The sequence below is a fragment of the Tamandua tetradactyla genome, chromosome 1, assembly GCF_023851605.1.
Source record: "Tamandua tetradactyla isolate mTamTet1 chromosome 1, mTamTet1.pri, whole genome shotgun sequence".
In the NCBI taxonomy this organism is placed as follows: Eukaryota; Metazoa; Chordata; class Mammalia; order Pilosa; family Myrmecophagidae; genus Tamandua; species Tamandua tetradactyla.
In genome coordinates, this window is record NC_135327.1 from 199,246,386 (window position 1) to 199,262,588 (window position 16,203).

A 16,203-nucleotide genomic window follows, 5' to 3' on the forward strand; every position below is an offset into this window, starting at 1 on the left:
TTTGGCTGTTTTAACTGGGTGGTTCTTTTACTCATCTGTGGACAGTCACATGACTGCCAATATATGGAGACTCAACTGGGGCTGGATTTCCTGGATGGTTTCATTTATAAATCTGGTATTTCAACCAGTAGGCTGCAAAAAGTGGTGCCATCCAGGCCTCTCTGACTCTCTCTACTTGATCTCTTCAATGACTTGTTGTACCTATTTGTAGCATGACAGCTGGTTTCCAAGAAAGAGCATTCCAAGAAGAAATGTGTGTAATAGCTTATCAACCCTTGCTTGTTTCACCCTTGCTAATATCCTGTCAGTCAAAGTCAATCACATGGCCCCACCCAGAGTCACAGTACAGGGGAACTACTCCAGGGTGCTAATGCCAAGAGGCATGGTCTCTAGGGGGACACCAATGTAGCAGTCTACCATAGTCCACCCTAAGTGACATTAACTACAGTGGAAGGAGAAAGTAAATAACCTGGCCATGCATATTTTGGGAGTTGTTTCCATCATTCGGATGATTTTTTGGCTACTTCTGCTAAGTATCTGTTATAGTTTGAAAGCTGCCGGAATGTGATATACCAGAAACGGAACAGCTTTTAAAGAGGGGAATTTAATAAGTTGAAAGTTTACAGTTCTAAGGCTGTGAAAATTAGAGCAAGGCTATAGAAATGCCCAATCTAATGCATCAGGGAAAGATACCTTGGTTCAAGAAGGGCAATGATGCTCAGGGTTTCTCTCTCAACGAGAAAGGCACATGGCAAACATCGCAGACTCTGAACTTTCCCTCCTGGCTTCTTGTTTCATGAAGCTTCCCTGGTGACATTTTCCTTCTTCATCTCCAAATGTTTCTGGCTGCATGGGCTCTCAAGCTTTTTCCAAAAGGATTCTATTAAACTAATTAGGAGCCACCTGAAATGGGTGGAGTTACATCTCTCTCTCATCAAAAATTCATACCCACAATTGGGCTTGTCACATCTCTGTGGAGATAATCTAATCAAGTTTACAACCTACAGTACTGAATAGGGATTAAAAGAAATGGCTACCTCTACAAAATGGATTAGGATTAAAACATGGCTGTTCTAAAGTACATAATTCTTTCAAACCAGCACAGCATCCACGTCCCTTCTCACTTCTCTCATTAAATTCTCAGGGAAAAGTTACTTACCCATAGAGCCAGTTGTAAAGACGTCCCCATTGATATACATTTCCCTGACTTTAGAGACTTAGGCTTTTATTAACAGAGTTAATATTTAGAAGATAAACTTCTGGTCTTTGACCCACTGTAACTATTTTGTTTGGCTAGTCCCCCTTTTACAGCATTTTCCCATGGGTTTGATATTGCTCTCCTTTGATTATTTATACTACCCAATAGGCACGGTTTCTTATTTCTCTTTAAAATATCAGTGCTTTTTGTGCCTGTCTTGGGTTGGGCCCCTGGGAACCTGACCCTGAGATTGTGATTTGGGTGCAGGAGAGTGCCTTTGGAATCAATACGGTAGGGACTGAATGCAGAAGACCTGGGTAGAAGAAAGTTTTGGGCTGCAATGCAAGGGCTACAAAGGTCTCAGCTGATCTCATGGGGAGATCAGGAACTGGGGTGGTTCTTTTCAGAAAAGCCTTTTCCTTGAGACAAGAAGTACAGGTCATTAGGACCCCCTAATCCCTCCCTCATGAACCTATCATCAGATGTGGGGTACTCCTGGGAAGGAAGTGTGACACTGAACAAGCTGGTACTCCTCAGCTAATAATTCCCAGAGAGGGAATCAGCCAGTGGTATACTGGAAAATGCTTAAAACCTGGCTCTCCAGGAAAAAGAATTCTGATTAGTATCAATTGTCAATATATATCATCTAAGCACTCAAACCGTGGCCTATTTCAAGCTACCAGTTTAGTGTCACTGAATATGGAGCTGGCAGATACAATAATCAATGCTTGCAACATGGTACAGCCGTCTCCAGCACACCGCTGATTTTAGCTGTCAGCTTTCCCATATGCTGGGGAAATGGTGGCCTCCATACTGAAGGGAGAGTCTCAACAACACACTAAAATGTTCCCTCAGGTGTTTTCATAAATATATATTACTGCTTGCACTTTCAAGAGTTAGGCTCCAAAATAGTACTGCATCCACTGGGTCTATACCTTTGCATATCTCTTAACATTTTTCACTGTTATTTTATTCTGTTCATTTGTTTCCCCAGCTTTAATGTTAGCTGACTGTTATAGATCTAATTATAAGAATCTCTTTTCCTCTGACTATGAACTTTCCCTGAAAGTTCCATGACTGGATGAGCTAAGATAATTTATTGAGTGTACATAAAACAATACAAATGATGATGAAACAATTTGCCTTAACTTTGGCACAAGGTTAACATCAAGGAATGCAGTTGCATCTCTTTGTAGTCCTGCTCTTAATCTTTGAATTATTCTCTTCCTTCTGGGTCAAAGGAACTTTTGCTCTTCGGGGATTCAGAAAGAAAAGTAAACCATTTCAACTCTCTCTCACTTAAACAAGAGGAGGGTTTTTACTTTTAAATCGGATGTTTTCCATTCTTCGGTAAATTCAAGTGCCTGTTTGAGGTGGCCTCAGGTGACTGCTAATGCTTCACCTGCTTGTTATTTTTTAACCACAGTCCTTAGCAACCATCCTCAAGAGCAGGAGTCAGCAAATAGTGAGCATTTTAGGTGTTGTGGGCCATGCAGCCTCTGTCACAGCTCCTCAGCTCTGCTTTTGTAGGGTGAAAACAGCCATAGGCAACATACAAACAAATGGGTGTAGCTGTATTCCAGTAAAACTTTATAAAAATAGACAGCTGGCCCACGGACCACAGTTTTCTCACTTCTGCTCCAGAGTGTAGCCGTGAGATGGAACTTAGAAGCAGAGGCTCTGATGGTAGGTGGCCTGTACCCTTAAACCCAATGATACCAACAGTTTCTTTGATCAGATCATTTAGAATTTGGGCTGCAATTCAATGAGCACATGGCTATTTATTCATTGGCCAGTCCAAATATGTGACATATTGTTTCCTTGATTGCTAATAAGCATGGATGGGGTGGAGAAATCAGCTAGTTGAGGACTTTAGGTGGAAAGAAAAGTCTGTACTCAGTTACTGTAATTACCATGCTAGTTAGCATTATCAGTGGAGAAGGGTCAAAATTGTCCAAAGAGGAAAATATGTTAAGGGAGCTATTCATCCATATTGTTCATATTTTGCTGAGACATTTCACTGTCTTTTTGAACTGATAAGCAGGGCCATTTTTCTGTCTATAAAGACTTTGCAAAATGTATCAAATTAAGCATTTTTTCTCGGGGTGCTAACCACTTTATGTGTATACGAATGACAACTGGCCTAAAGAGGTCTCTGGGCAGTTAAATGATGATTAAATTGTCTGAGATCTTGAGGAAACCCATCTACTCTTTCCCCATTTTCTCCAGACCAGATTCTCCATGAAGAAAACTGATCATTTCAATTAAACATGACTGGCACAATCCAAGAAATAGACAAAGACAATTGACCAAATTTACTCTCACTTTAATCACTAAAACCTTTCACAGTATGATCAGGTTATTTAAATTCAGAAGGCAAAACTATAAATAGACCCCAAGAATTCTTCCAGTCCAAACTCTTTATTTTGGAGCAGGAGTGACTAAGGTCCGTGGAGATGAGATTTGCCCATTTTCAAGTGTCTTCGAAGAAACAGAAAAAGTAGATATTAGATATCTTCTTAAAAGAAACTTCAACCACAACACAATCAAATACATGCAGTAAGCACTCCAAAGCCCTGGCTCCAATTCAGCTCACAACCTCAGGACCTCATCTGAGAGACCAAGAGAGCTCACAGACAGAGAACACACACATGGCTCAGCCTCTTGGCTAGGGCCAGGGACAGAGTGGTGGATGCCGTTATGGGGCCAATTTAAGCTTCACAGCTGCTTCCTTTTGAACTGCCAACAGCTGAGCCGAAATGCTCAGGAAACAGAGCTTGGACGGAACCAGGCTGTTGGCGCAGTGTTCTTGTACATTCCTGGTTTCTTTGTCTGGTTGCCTCTCCATAGGCAAGGTTTTGTCCAAGTGCCTAGGTTCCTAATACCATGCTAACCAGAAGGGTCCTCTTAAGGAACACCAGAAAGCAGTTAATGTATTAGGTGTCTTCCAATTTCTTCATCAGCCCAGCTCCCCTCATGCTCCTGGTGTAATGGTGCATTTGCGGTGTAATGCTTGTCCTATCACTTTAGATTCTTGTCTCCACCTGTATATGATAGCCATAGGGATATGGCTGGTAGATTACTATATTGAGCCTGTTAGAGCTTATTCCTAAACTCTATTTTATGGGGAAAGGGAGGGTGCAGTATTCTTTAGAGGAATAGTCAAGGATTAAAGTGTTAAATAAACACCGTTCCCTGAGATCCATGCATGTCAGAGGCTGAGCTGCTTAAATTAGAGACCAGGAAGACTTGAGATAAGGAATAGCCTTGAATTGTAAATTGTTAACCTTCTAATGTTATACTCTGTCCTCGAAGTGGATACTTCTGAATCCTACAATATAAATCATAAGCAGCAAGAATTACAGGGCTTTTGAAAAGTTGTTAAGGTGACCTTAAAACCTTATGTTAGATTAGCATTCCCTATAGAGGTACTGGTCCTTATTTTCTTCTGAAAATTTAATAATCCCTAGGAGGAATTATAAGCCTAAATTTGTGTAGTAAGGACCCATACATTTCAAAAGACTGTATGATCTCTGGTGACACTTCTTTTCTCAGAAGACTGGCTCCTGCCACTATCATTGCTGGGTTGATTATAATTTGTATGTCTAATGAACTTCAGATTGCAGCCTCTGAGTCCATGAAAACATTGGCATAATAAGTATTCATTGAGTACTTCTGAAGCTGGCTTTAGAAAACTAGGAGCAATGCGACCCTCATATTCCAAGAGGCCCCACACTGTATCATGCCTTCCTCAAAAGTTCTATGTCTTTTGTGGCTGGTACTGGCCAGGCCAGCAAAGCTATTTGGGCAAAGTGCCCCAAGCCAAACTGAAATCAGTCTGCTGTCTCTCCAATGCCCACTGCTTCCCTTCCAGGTGTTCCCCAACCCTTAATCTACCATTACCATACACAGAGCAACCTGATGCCCGGAGGAGCTCTGGGACATCCATCTATGGGGTCATCCTGAGGTCCTATGGCCAGGCCCCTATTGTAGGAGGGCAGCCACTCCAGCTGGCTGGCATGGTATTTTTTTTGCAGGATCCTATAAGATCTAAAAGAGGTTTGATCTTTTAGGGGCACTAAAAGAGTTTTGGCATACTGATTTTGGGTGACTCATACAAACAGGAATGCCACAAAAATATTTGCCCATGCCAAGAATACCATAGGTGCAGCCTTGACCAAGGAAACATTGATAAACCATCTCCCAAAATATTAATCTCTTTTAAACTATTCCCAGCATTCCAAGGAATCAACAATAGCAGTTAAGACTAAAGAGACAATTAGGCAGTTACCGCGGCGGCGGCGGCTCAGAAGGCAGGACATACAGAGGCCACTGCGGGGTGATGCGGTGACCGCTGGGCAGGTCTAGCAGCCGAGGAGGCCCTGCCCCTCAGCCGGTCCCGCCAGGCCCGCGCTCCCGAACACCCCATCTTCTCCCGCCAATCCGCAATCGCCAAGGCGATCTCGTGTCCCCTCGCCCCTTCCCCGACCCATCCCCCACCCCTGTCCCCGACCCGGGGGCCACCGCCACCGCCTCCCATGATGGCTCTGAAGAGAATCCACAAGGAATTGAATGACCTGGCACGGGACCCCCCAGCACAGCGTTCAGCAGGTCAGTCGGAGATGATATTCCATTGGCAAGCTACAATAATGGGTCCAAGTGACAGTCCCTACCAGGGTGGAGTATTCTTCTTGACGATTCATTTCCCAACAGATCATCCCTTCAAACCACCTAAGGTTGCATTTACAACAAGAATTTACCATCCAAATATTAACATTAAGGCAGCATTTGTCTTGCTATTCTAAGGTCTCAGTGGTCTCCAGCACTAACTACTTCAAAAGGACTCTTGTCCATCTGTTCTCTGTTGTGTGATCCCAATTCAGATGATCCTTTAAAGTACCTGGGATGGCTCGGATCTACAAAACAGAGAGAGAAAAGTACAACAGAATAGCTCGGGGACGAACTCAGAAGTATGCCATGTAATTAAAGAAATTATTGGATAACCTCTACAAATAAAGATAGGGGAACTCTGAAAGGGAAAGTCCTTTTGGTTTCCATTTGACTGCTTTCTATAAGCCCATGCCTCATCTTCCCCTGTGCACACGTTTACCTATACAGCGGTGCCGCGTGTTATACATACTTGGAACAACAAACTAGAAATACTGTACTCCCGTACCAACATTGCCTCCCAGCAGAGAAGTGTGTGTGTGTGTGTGTGTGTGTGTGTGTGTGTGTGGCAAGCCAGTTCTCCAGGCATAACCTAGATGTGAGACTTAAAGCTTTCCGTATTGACTTAAATTTGGATAGCAACAAGGTGAGGGGTGGTAGATATAGTGTGTGCTTAGATGGGGAAGAACAGCTCCACTGACCTGTAGGAGATTGTTTTTAAGTGGAGTCCTTATAAACTCAAAACAGTTATGAAAAGCAAAGTGAAGAACATGAAGTTGTTTCTTTATTCATTTTATTCTGAAGAACCTATGTCTTAGGTGGAAGTTAGGACCAACCAGATTAAAACTGTACCTGCGTCCTGTATTTTAAGGTCTAAGTTTAACTGGTCAGTATTTAAATGGATTGGAGCTATTAGTGCATAAAGTGTGATGGCTCTGTTCCCAACTTTTTGACATCTCCCCACCCCTTCGGCCTTTATCCTTTATCCTTTCAGCCCCATTTTCTCTTCTCCATATTTTTTGGTTTGTGTGTGGTTTCTCAGTTAATACACAGCTAATAGTTCTATGTTTTTAACTGCTTAGGTCTATCTGGACCTAAGCGTGAAAATCCATTTGATGGAAATACTTATGTATATTTAAAGACCCAATTGCTCCTCTGGAGCTCGCACATTAAGAATGATTAATCTGTGTAATAAACCGATTACTACAGTCATTACATATAATTTTGTGTGAATAGGCTTTTTGATTTTGTGGTGGATATTTCCCCACCCCTGAATGTTTTTATTTATACTGGGTGCATTTCAAAATCATGAAACAATTCCAGTTTACAAAGTAAAAAGTATATCTTCAGAGTAATTTTACTGAACAAGATAGGGACCTAACCTTAAAAGTGTTTTCCTAAAACTTAGTTTTGCAGCATTCCAGGAACATGGCTGTTACATGCAAAATTTGCTTAATTAATGAAAACTTAAGCTGCATTTCAATAAAACCTTGTGACGTTTCCTTGGCATATAGGACATAAAACACGAAGGCATCGCTATTTGGTAGGTTAAGCCTTTGTGGTTGTAATTGTAAAAGAAACCTGGGAAACATGAGCACAATCTTGTATTAGAGAGTCTACATGATTACTTTGCACTAACATTTGCAGGCTATTCATCCAATTTTAAAATTGGTACTGTATGTGGTGTTTTTGAAGTCTTCCCTTGACTCTAGTAAAATGTAGTTTGAAACTTGTACACAGCTATATTTGCCAGAAACATCGTTCACATGAACTAGGCAAGTTACCATTTTTTCTCTGCGTATCCTAATCTAATTGTACACCGGGCCAGGCTGAAGGCCATAGCTGTTGCTCTGTAGCCATCAGGTTCTTTCAAATGCATCCTTACACTCTTGCACAAAAGTTGTGGAATAAATGTCCACTGCTTTTGGTTTAAAAAAAAGAGACACTTATGGGGTTGAACTTTGTTGGATAAATTTGGTCCTTCTTGGTGGCAAATGATAGAGAAAATTGAGAAAACCAGCTAACATAACCCTTATAGAAAGTAAATTTTGCTTACATACACATACAAACTTTCATACAATTTCTCCCTTGCTTAATAAAATCACCCTTCTGAGCAACACCTCTTAACAGGTTGACAAACTAGGCTTATTTTGATTTTGTGATTAGATTTAGACTTGGAATAATAGGGTTTTACATTCCATCTGTAAATTACATTTACAATTACAGATTACCTGTATTTGTCAAATAATTCCATCTATATAAATTTAGCCAAAAGAAAGAGTGATATAATGAATCTGTTCCTATGGGGGAAAGACTCCAAAAGAAATATGTTCCATTGGAGGGTGAAGTGAGTAGAGTATTTGTGCTTTTGTTTGTGTAGCTTCACGTTGTTTCACCAATGCAAAGAACATATTGCTTGTAATTTGGGGGAAGGAACTTAATTAAAATGGATTTATATAAAAAAGGTCCATATTTTAAAACTTCGACTTCTGTTTGAGGCCAAAGGGAGAGATGTTTATTGGTGCAAACTTTATATTTTGGGTAGTGCATAGCTAATTTAACTTGTATAGTCAGTTTAGTTGAATACCATAATTACATGGAATTTTGAATAGGTCATGAGATCTTGTTGTTTGTATGGCTTAGTATGATGTCCCGATGTATCCCAGAGTAATTTGGACAGAGAATTAAAAAATATTTGCAAAGTCCCCTTGGAGGACTGGGGAATAAGGAGGAAATATTCATCTTCCCCATCTGGGGAATTCCTGATATTCTTGCAAGCAGTGGGACAACCAATCCAATAGGCTGAGCCCCAGATCTTGGGATTTGCTCCTATGAAACTTATTCCTACAAAGGAGATGTTAAGCCTACTTGTAATTTTGCCTAAGAGTCACCCCCAGAGAAACACTTTTGTTGCTCAGATGTGGTCTCTCTCTCTAAGCCAACTTGGCAGGTGAACTCATTGCCCTCCCCACTATATGGACATGACTCTCAGAGGTATAACTCTCCCTGGCAAACAACAGAACTCCCAGTATGAGACAGAACCCAGCATCATGGGACTGAGAGAGCCTTCTTGACCAAAAGGAGGAAGAGAGAAATGAGACAAAATAAAGTTTCAGTGGCTGAGAGATTTCAAAGTCAAGAGGTTATCCTGGAGGTTATCCTTATGCATTATCTAATATCCCTTTTAAGTTTATGGTGTATTGGAGTGGTTGGAGGGAAGTACTTGAAACTGTTGAGCTGTGTTCCAGTAGCCTTGATTCTTGAAGACAATTGTATAAGTATATAGTTTTTACAATGTGACCATGTGATTATGAAAACCTTGTGTCTGATGCTCCTTTTATCCAGGGTATGGACAGATGAATTTTTTTAAAAAGGGATAAAATAAATAAATAATGGGAGGGATAAAGAGTAAAAAATTGAGTAGATTGAAATATAAGTGGTCAATGAGAGGGAGGGGTAAAAGGTAGGGGATGTATGAGTTTTTTTCTTTTTTCTTTTCATTTCTTTTTCCGGGGTAATGCAAATGTTATAAAAATGATCATGGTGATGAATGCACAACTGTGTGATGATATTGTGAGCAATTGATTGTATACAATGTATACATCATAAAATTAGCTAGTACAACAAGGTTGGCATTGACCAAAAGGATGGTCCCCTGCTCTACTTCTTCATTACTGCCAGGCTTGTTCCCCAAAGCTAGCATTTTCCATTCTTTTTGCTCCTATTTTTTTTGGGGGGGGGCATCTGCCTTAATATTCTCAATAGTATACTTAAATATTTCTATCTACTCATTATATACTATTTCCTATTATAATAGGTAAAGAGGCACTTTTCTGTACTACTTTACATCCACTTTCACTTTCCCCCATGTTCCCCTATATTGCAATTTTGTTTGAATCAATATTTGATTGCATTATTGCTGACCAAGGGGTGTAATATTATACGTTGCCTTTTACATAACTCCTTCCCAGAAAGCTTCATTTTCACCTGGATCATTCCCTCTCCAGTGCCCAATGGACCAGCCCTCTGTCAGTCCACTGCATAGTTGGCACTTGGGGAAACCTCCTCACCACCATCCTGGGCTTCCTTTTTTGCCATTCTTCTATGTTGGAGAAATTTCCAGTCTCAGTTCTTTGTTATAGATGATATTTTGATAGAGTGTATCTTGAAGGGTGTATGACAAGTAAATTTCTACAATCTTAAATATATGAAATTGTCTTTACCCTAACACTTGATTTATAATTTGTCTGGGCAAAGTATTCTAAGTGGTGCATAATTTTACCCCATGATTGGAAGGCTTCGCTCAACTGTCCTCTGGCTCTCGGTTGCTGTCCTGCAGTCGGGTGCTGTTTAGATTTCTGGTCTTCCGTGATGTAATCTGCTTTTTCTTTTACTTTCGTTTCTCCATTTCTTATTTTTTTAATTCTATTTTCTTCCACAACTTTGTCTTCTCATCTGTTTATTGACTTTTTACTTGGCTACCTTTTACTTAATTTCCAAAAACTTCACGTACTCTTTTCCTTTTTACAGCATTCTATTCTCAATTTATGAGTGTAAAAAAATGTCATATTTTCTGAGGCTATTGATAAAATATAGATCTTGTTATTTTTCAGTTTTTTTCGGCTCCCTGGGTTTTCTCTATTCCTCTATTATGTATTTTTAAATGGTTTTTTATTTAGTCCATCTTTATGAAAGAGATTTCCTCAAAAGCCTGGCAATATTTGTCAACTTTTAGTTATAGTATAGCTGATTAAGCAGTGAGCTAAGTTTTTTTTTTCTTATATATATTTTTTCTTATATATTTTTGTATTTTTTATTTTTATTTTTATTTTTTCTCTATATTATCATTTTATTTCTTTTTCTGTTGTCTTGCTATTTCTTTTTCTAAATCGATGCATATGTACTAAGAAATGATGATCATACATCTATGTGATGATATTAAGAATTAGTGAGCTAAGTTTTTAACTGCAGAAGGACATTCCTTGTCATTTCCCCAGAGAAGAAGCTCCCAGCCCCTGGGGCTCAGACTGGGAACTGGTCTTCAGGGAACTGGGTGGGGAACCCAGGTTAGAGGGATGTCTCATTGTCAATGTGCAGACTCTCAAAGAAACCCCCACCTTCACTCCAGCACCTCACCCCCATTCTCCACTGTGTCTGGTGACCCCAAGACCTGAACTTCCTAGGTTCAATTTCTCCAGACAATAAATCTCCTGTCTTTTATGTTATTGGGAAGTTGCGTGTGTGTGTGTTTTGCCTAGTTGCCTGTAATAAGTGAATTGATCAAACTGTACTTCATAGAGATATTCAACCTTTTTCATTTCATTCACTTCCACACCTCATTTCCATCCCTCTCTTGGCACCCAGCTCTTCCATTTCTTGAGCCTTTTCTTGGTGCTTCATGACATATGGCTTTGTCTCTCATTGGTATTCATCCTTTGCAGGTATTTAGGGCCCCTTTTTTTCAGTTCTAATAAATCAACTAGCATAATTATTTTCTATTTTCTTAAATATTTGTTGTAATATTTAATCTTAATCTGTGCTTCTCTTTTTCTCATTCTTTTTTGCTGTGAGTTTTAGCTTTTACTCCTTTAGGGTTAAATTGTGAATTTTCAGAAATGAGAGGATATAAATGTGTTAAATCAAGAAAAATCCAGTTAATGCAAAAATCCTTGGTCCCCTCTGCTTTTTCAATTCAAAGAATGAATGACTTAAGTCAAAAGGCATTATTTATGAGATAAGAAGATCTATCCCTCCCCAACACAAATAAAATCTCTACCCCTTACCTTATCCAGCCTGCTTCCCAAACATGAACTTTGACATAAAAATCAGGAAGTCACCTGAGGTATCACTAGAATCAAATAACTCTACATGGTACAGAGAATGAATAAAGAGCCACAAACACCAAGCACTTTTATATGGATTATTTATACTGATCTTAGCAATGCACTTAATTAGTACTATTTCTACTTTGCAGATTTTTAAAAATTTTTGAGATGTAGAGAGGTTAACTGACTAGCCCAATTCAGAACAATAATTAGCAAAAATAGGATTTGAAACCAGGACATCCATATTCAGTGTTCTTAAAGTTACTCCATCCTAAATAAAAAGTGAATTGTCATTTATAAAAGATGCCACAAACCTCCAGGTCATTACAGGCTATTTAGAGTAGTATTTAATTGTGCTTTTAAAAAGTGGCATATTTCTATAAGTGCTTCTCTAACTTGAGCTTCCTAAAGTCACAATGAGGAGTTATTTATTTTTCCCTGACAGACTATCTTTAAAGGATAATGCGTGTCCATGTAGTCTATGTTGTATACAACTGTCATGGGAAGATCAATCAAGGGGTTCCCTGAGTCATGTGAAGTACAATTGGCTAAGAGGGAATTTGTCCTGTAAACACTCCATCCATTACTTGGTTGGCTGTCATGGTGGTAATGGAGAAAATGTGAAATATATAGAAGCCATCACCCCAGCCGAGTTGCTTATATACACTAACCTTTGGCTTAGATTGAGGCTCTTGGCATATCTAACATGAATGTTAGAGTCCTTTTCAAAAGGCAGTGAGAGATGACCTGAAAATAACTTAAAGGCTGAAAGTTAATTAATCCCAAACCTACCTCCTTCCATCATCATGGCAATGAAATTACTCTCCTAGTACAATTCAATCAACAGCTTGCTAATGCTGTGCTTAACTCTATGGGAGAAAAATACCGAAACACGTGAGACAGCTGACCTTAAGAAGCCTCTATCCTTTTGGAAGTGACTGGACATAATTAAGTGCCTACAGTTCCCCAAATTAAAGTACTGGTTGCTTTAAAACCAATGGACAAAACTGGTCCACTCCAACATGTAAACCAGTGGAAGCCAGTCTGCAGAGGTGAGGACAAAAGCTACCTAAAAATGACTCTGCTGAACACTACACCACACATCCCAATAGATCCACGATTCCTTTTTTGTTTGTTTGCTTTACCTTTTTGAGATCAGAGCCACCTCGGGTATCCTTAAACCAATTTTTATTTCTTTAAAGGCCTTGGTATTCTTTGCTCTTAACCAAGCCTGATCTTGTCTTCTTGAGAAGATAGCGTTTGATTACGTACTAGACTTTGGAACCCAGTCCACATTCTCCACTTCTCCCAGGCTGTCCTTGGTACATTTTAGTCTACCTATATCTACTGCAAGAAAAGATGAAGTTGGAATTTATCTGTCTCTCCTCCTTAGGATCCAAGAATGAATCACAGAGAGTGAGGTACTCGTGTGGTAAGAGCTTGGGAGAAGACACTGAGGCACTCATATCCCAAAGCACAGATAGAGGTACCGATGGTGGCGTGTGTACCAGGAAAGCATCTCCTGCGAACACCCATGTTGCTTATGATGCACTTGTTCAAAGAGCCATCTTTGGCTCACTAAGCCAGAGTCAACCAATATGATTTTATGACTCCATTTATCTTTTCAAGTCAGAAAAAAAAAAAGTGATCCAACTGACCACAGAGTGGGTTTCCTATGAGCGTCAAACACATGTTTTTTTTTTTATTAGCCACAAAACAGGGCTTACCTGATAGCTCCAGTAGCAAAAAGACTGCAGAAAAAAAATGTACATCCATCCTCTCTGATTGAAAATCCATATGCCATTTGGAAAACATTTCAGCAGGTCTGTGGTGAAGGAACATGTGTGTGATTGCTGAACTCTTAATGATGCAAATAACAACTAGCCTGACGCTAACCGAAATGCCTACATTCTTTTTTCTCTGAAAGAAGTGGTTTTTATTAAAATAGACATATCCTAAAAATTCAGAGGAGATAACAGAAAACAGTAGATACTGCCACATTCTTTGCTTCAGTGTTGGTTATTAATATTTAGGTTAAGTTATTGTTGCTGATGAGAACACAATACATTTGTAGAGCAAGTTCAACCTTCCAAAGCTGTGATACACAAATCACAGCTCTGTGAGTTTGAAAAGCAAACTCCCCTCCCCCATCATATGGCCCTGGAGAAGCTCCAAATTCAGAAGCCTAAAGTCACACATTTTGCAAGTGGGAAAGGCAGAGTTAGATGCCAAAGATTTTGGCTTAAGACTTTTCTTTTTTTCTAAGAGAGAGGACATTTAACAATTTTCTAGACCAAAGGTCAGAATTTGAGTTAATGTAAACCTTTCCTGAGAAGTCCTTTAAGGGAGACGTTGCCTATTCTTTTAGTCAGTCAACTTTGAAAAGCCAAAGAATAAGGTATTTCTTATTCCTTCTCCTTGCAGAGAAGGAAGAGGGAACACAACTGATCCATTTAAATTTCAATTGAATTAAGCTATTCAAGTGATAAAATAATCTGAAAATTGAAAGTATGGAATTTTATTTCTAAACAGTTATCCTGGTTATTATCAAACATTTCCTGGTTAAAAATATGTCCTGAAGAAGGTTTCATTTAATTATAAATATGTATATTTTTGTTCTCCACCTCTTCCAAACAGGAATAAGGCACTAAGGTTCAGAATCTCAAAACTCAGAGACAGGATGGCGTAGGCCAAGGAGAATTGGTCTGGGAGAAAGGAGACCTGGATCTTGGGGCAAAAGCACACACTAACCCATGGGTGTGACCTGGCCCTCTCCCGTATGAAATGATGTTTTCTTCTATGGTGCTCAGTCTGCTTGTAGATTAGGAGCACCCTGTAGTTAAGCAACAAACTAATCCTAATAGTAGGCTCAAAGCCTGGATTCTTATGGAATTTCACATGCATTCTTTATATACATGTTTTTAAGGACCACTTATTATTAACATACTGTTGGAGATTGAATGATGTACCCCACAAAAATTTTAATCTGCATTTCTGTAGGTGTGAACCCCTTTGCAAATAGGACCTTTTTTTTTATTGAGACATCTTCACACACATACATTCTATGCATGGTGTACAATCAGTGGCTTGCAATATCTTCACATAGTTGTGTATTCATCACCATGATAATTTTTTAGAACATTTGCATCACTACAAAAAAAGAAATAAAAAGAAAAAAAGAAAAAACTCATACATACCATAAACTTTACCCCCTTCTCATTGACCACATTGACCAATTTATTTTGCCCTTTGTTCCCCTATTATTTATGTACGTATTTATCCATATTTTTTTTACTCATCTGTCCATACCCTGATTAAAAGAAGATTCAGAAACAAGGTTTACACAATCACACAGTCACCTTGTAAATATTATATCTTTATACAATTGTCTTCAAGAATCAAGGCTACTGGAACACAGCTCAACTGTTTCAAGTTCTTCCTTCTACATACTCTAATACACCATACACTAAAAAGGGATCTCTAAATAATGCATAAGAATACCCTTCAGGATAACCTCTCAAATCTGTTTAAAATCTCTCAGCCACTGAAACTTTATTTTGTCTCATTTCTCTCTTCACCCTTTTGGTCAAGAAGGTTTTCTCCATCCCTTGATATCAGGTCCTGGCCTATCCTGGGATTTCTGTCCCATATTGCCAGGAAGATGTACACCCCTGGGATTCATGTCCCACATAGGAAGGAGGGCAGTGAGTTCACCTGCTGGTTGGCTTAGAGAGAGGCCACATCTGAGCAACATAAGACATTCTCTGGGGGTGACTCTTAGGCCTAATTTTAAGTGGTCTTAGCCTATCCCTTGCAGGAATAGGTTTGGAAAGGGCTAGCCCCAATACTGAGGGCCCAGCCTATTGATTTGTTTGCCCCCCCCCCCCCCCCCACTGCTTGTGAGAATATCAGAAATTCTCCAAATGGGGAAGTTGAATATTTCCTTTCTCTCCATTCCCCCAAAGGGATTTTGCAAATACTTCTTCATTCACTGTCCAAATTACTCTGGGATTTATCGAGGTATCACACTAACCTGGACAAACCAATAAAATCTCAAGCCCTATCCAAGATTCAAATAGGACCTTTGAAAGATGTTGTTATTAGTTGAGATGAGGCCAAATTTGATCAGGGTGGGTCTTAATTCATATTAATGGAGGTCTTATAAAGAGAGGATATTCAGACACAGTCAGAGAAGCCAGAAGACTTAGAAATCAGAAGTCAAAGAAAGCCACAAGAGAAGACCAAGGACTTCTCTATGTGACAGAGGACTGCCATCACCAAAACACAACCACCCATTGAAGAAAGCACGGCCTTGCTAACAGCTTGATTTGGTACTTCTAGCCTTCAAAACTGCAAGACAATGAATACCTTTTGTTTAAGCCAACCCTGTGTGGTATTTGTTGTAGCAACCCTGGCAAACTAATACATGATACTGAGTTATTAAAGTTTACTGAACTCCTGAATTTATAAACTAAAATTAGCATGTTGTTGCAGTTTACTGTGGACTATTCA

The 16,203-nt window shown here is 39.5% G+C and overlaps 1 protein-coding gene, 2 long non-coding RNA genes and 1 pseudogene across 3 annotated transcripts in view; 2 read left to right on the forward strand and 2 right to left on the reverse strand.

Moving 5' to 3' along the window:
* Positions 1 to 16,203, forward strand: part of DPP6 (dipeptidyl peptidase like 6) — a 919,284-nt gene that overhangs the window by 117,555 nt on the left and 785,526 nt on the right. The gene's annotated exons all lie outside the window — the stretch shown is intronic.
* LOC143674771 (uncharacterized) overlaps positions 1 to 16,203 on the reverse strand; it is a 154,856-nt gene that overhangs the window by 95,128 nt on the left and 43,525 nt on the right. The window lies entirely within an intron of this gene.
* LOC143674767 (uncharacterized) overlaps positions 1 to 16,203 on the reverse strand; it is a 36,307-nt gene that overhangs the window by 7,024 nt on the left and 13,080 nt on the right. The window contains exon 2 of the long non-coding RNA XR_013171208.1: positions 13,419 to 13,516. This is a non-coding gene — a long non-coding RNA (uncharacterized LOC143674767). The remainder of the gene's footprint in view (positions 1 to 13,418; positions 13,517 to 16,203) is intronic.
* LOC143674762 (ubiquitin-conjugating enzyme E2 D2 pseudogene) lies at positions 5,737 to 6,181 on the forward strand (annotated as a pseudogene).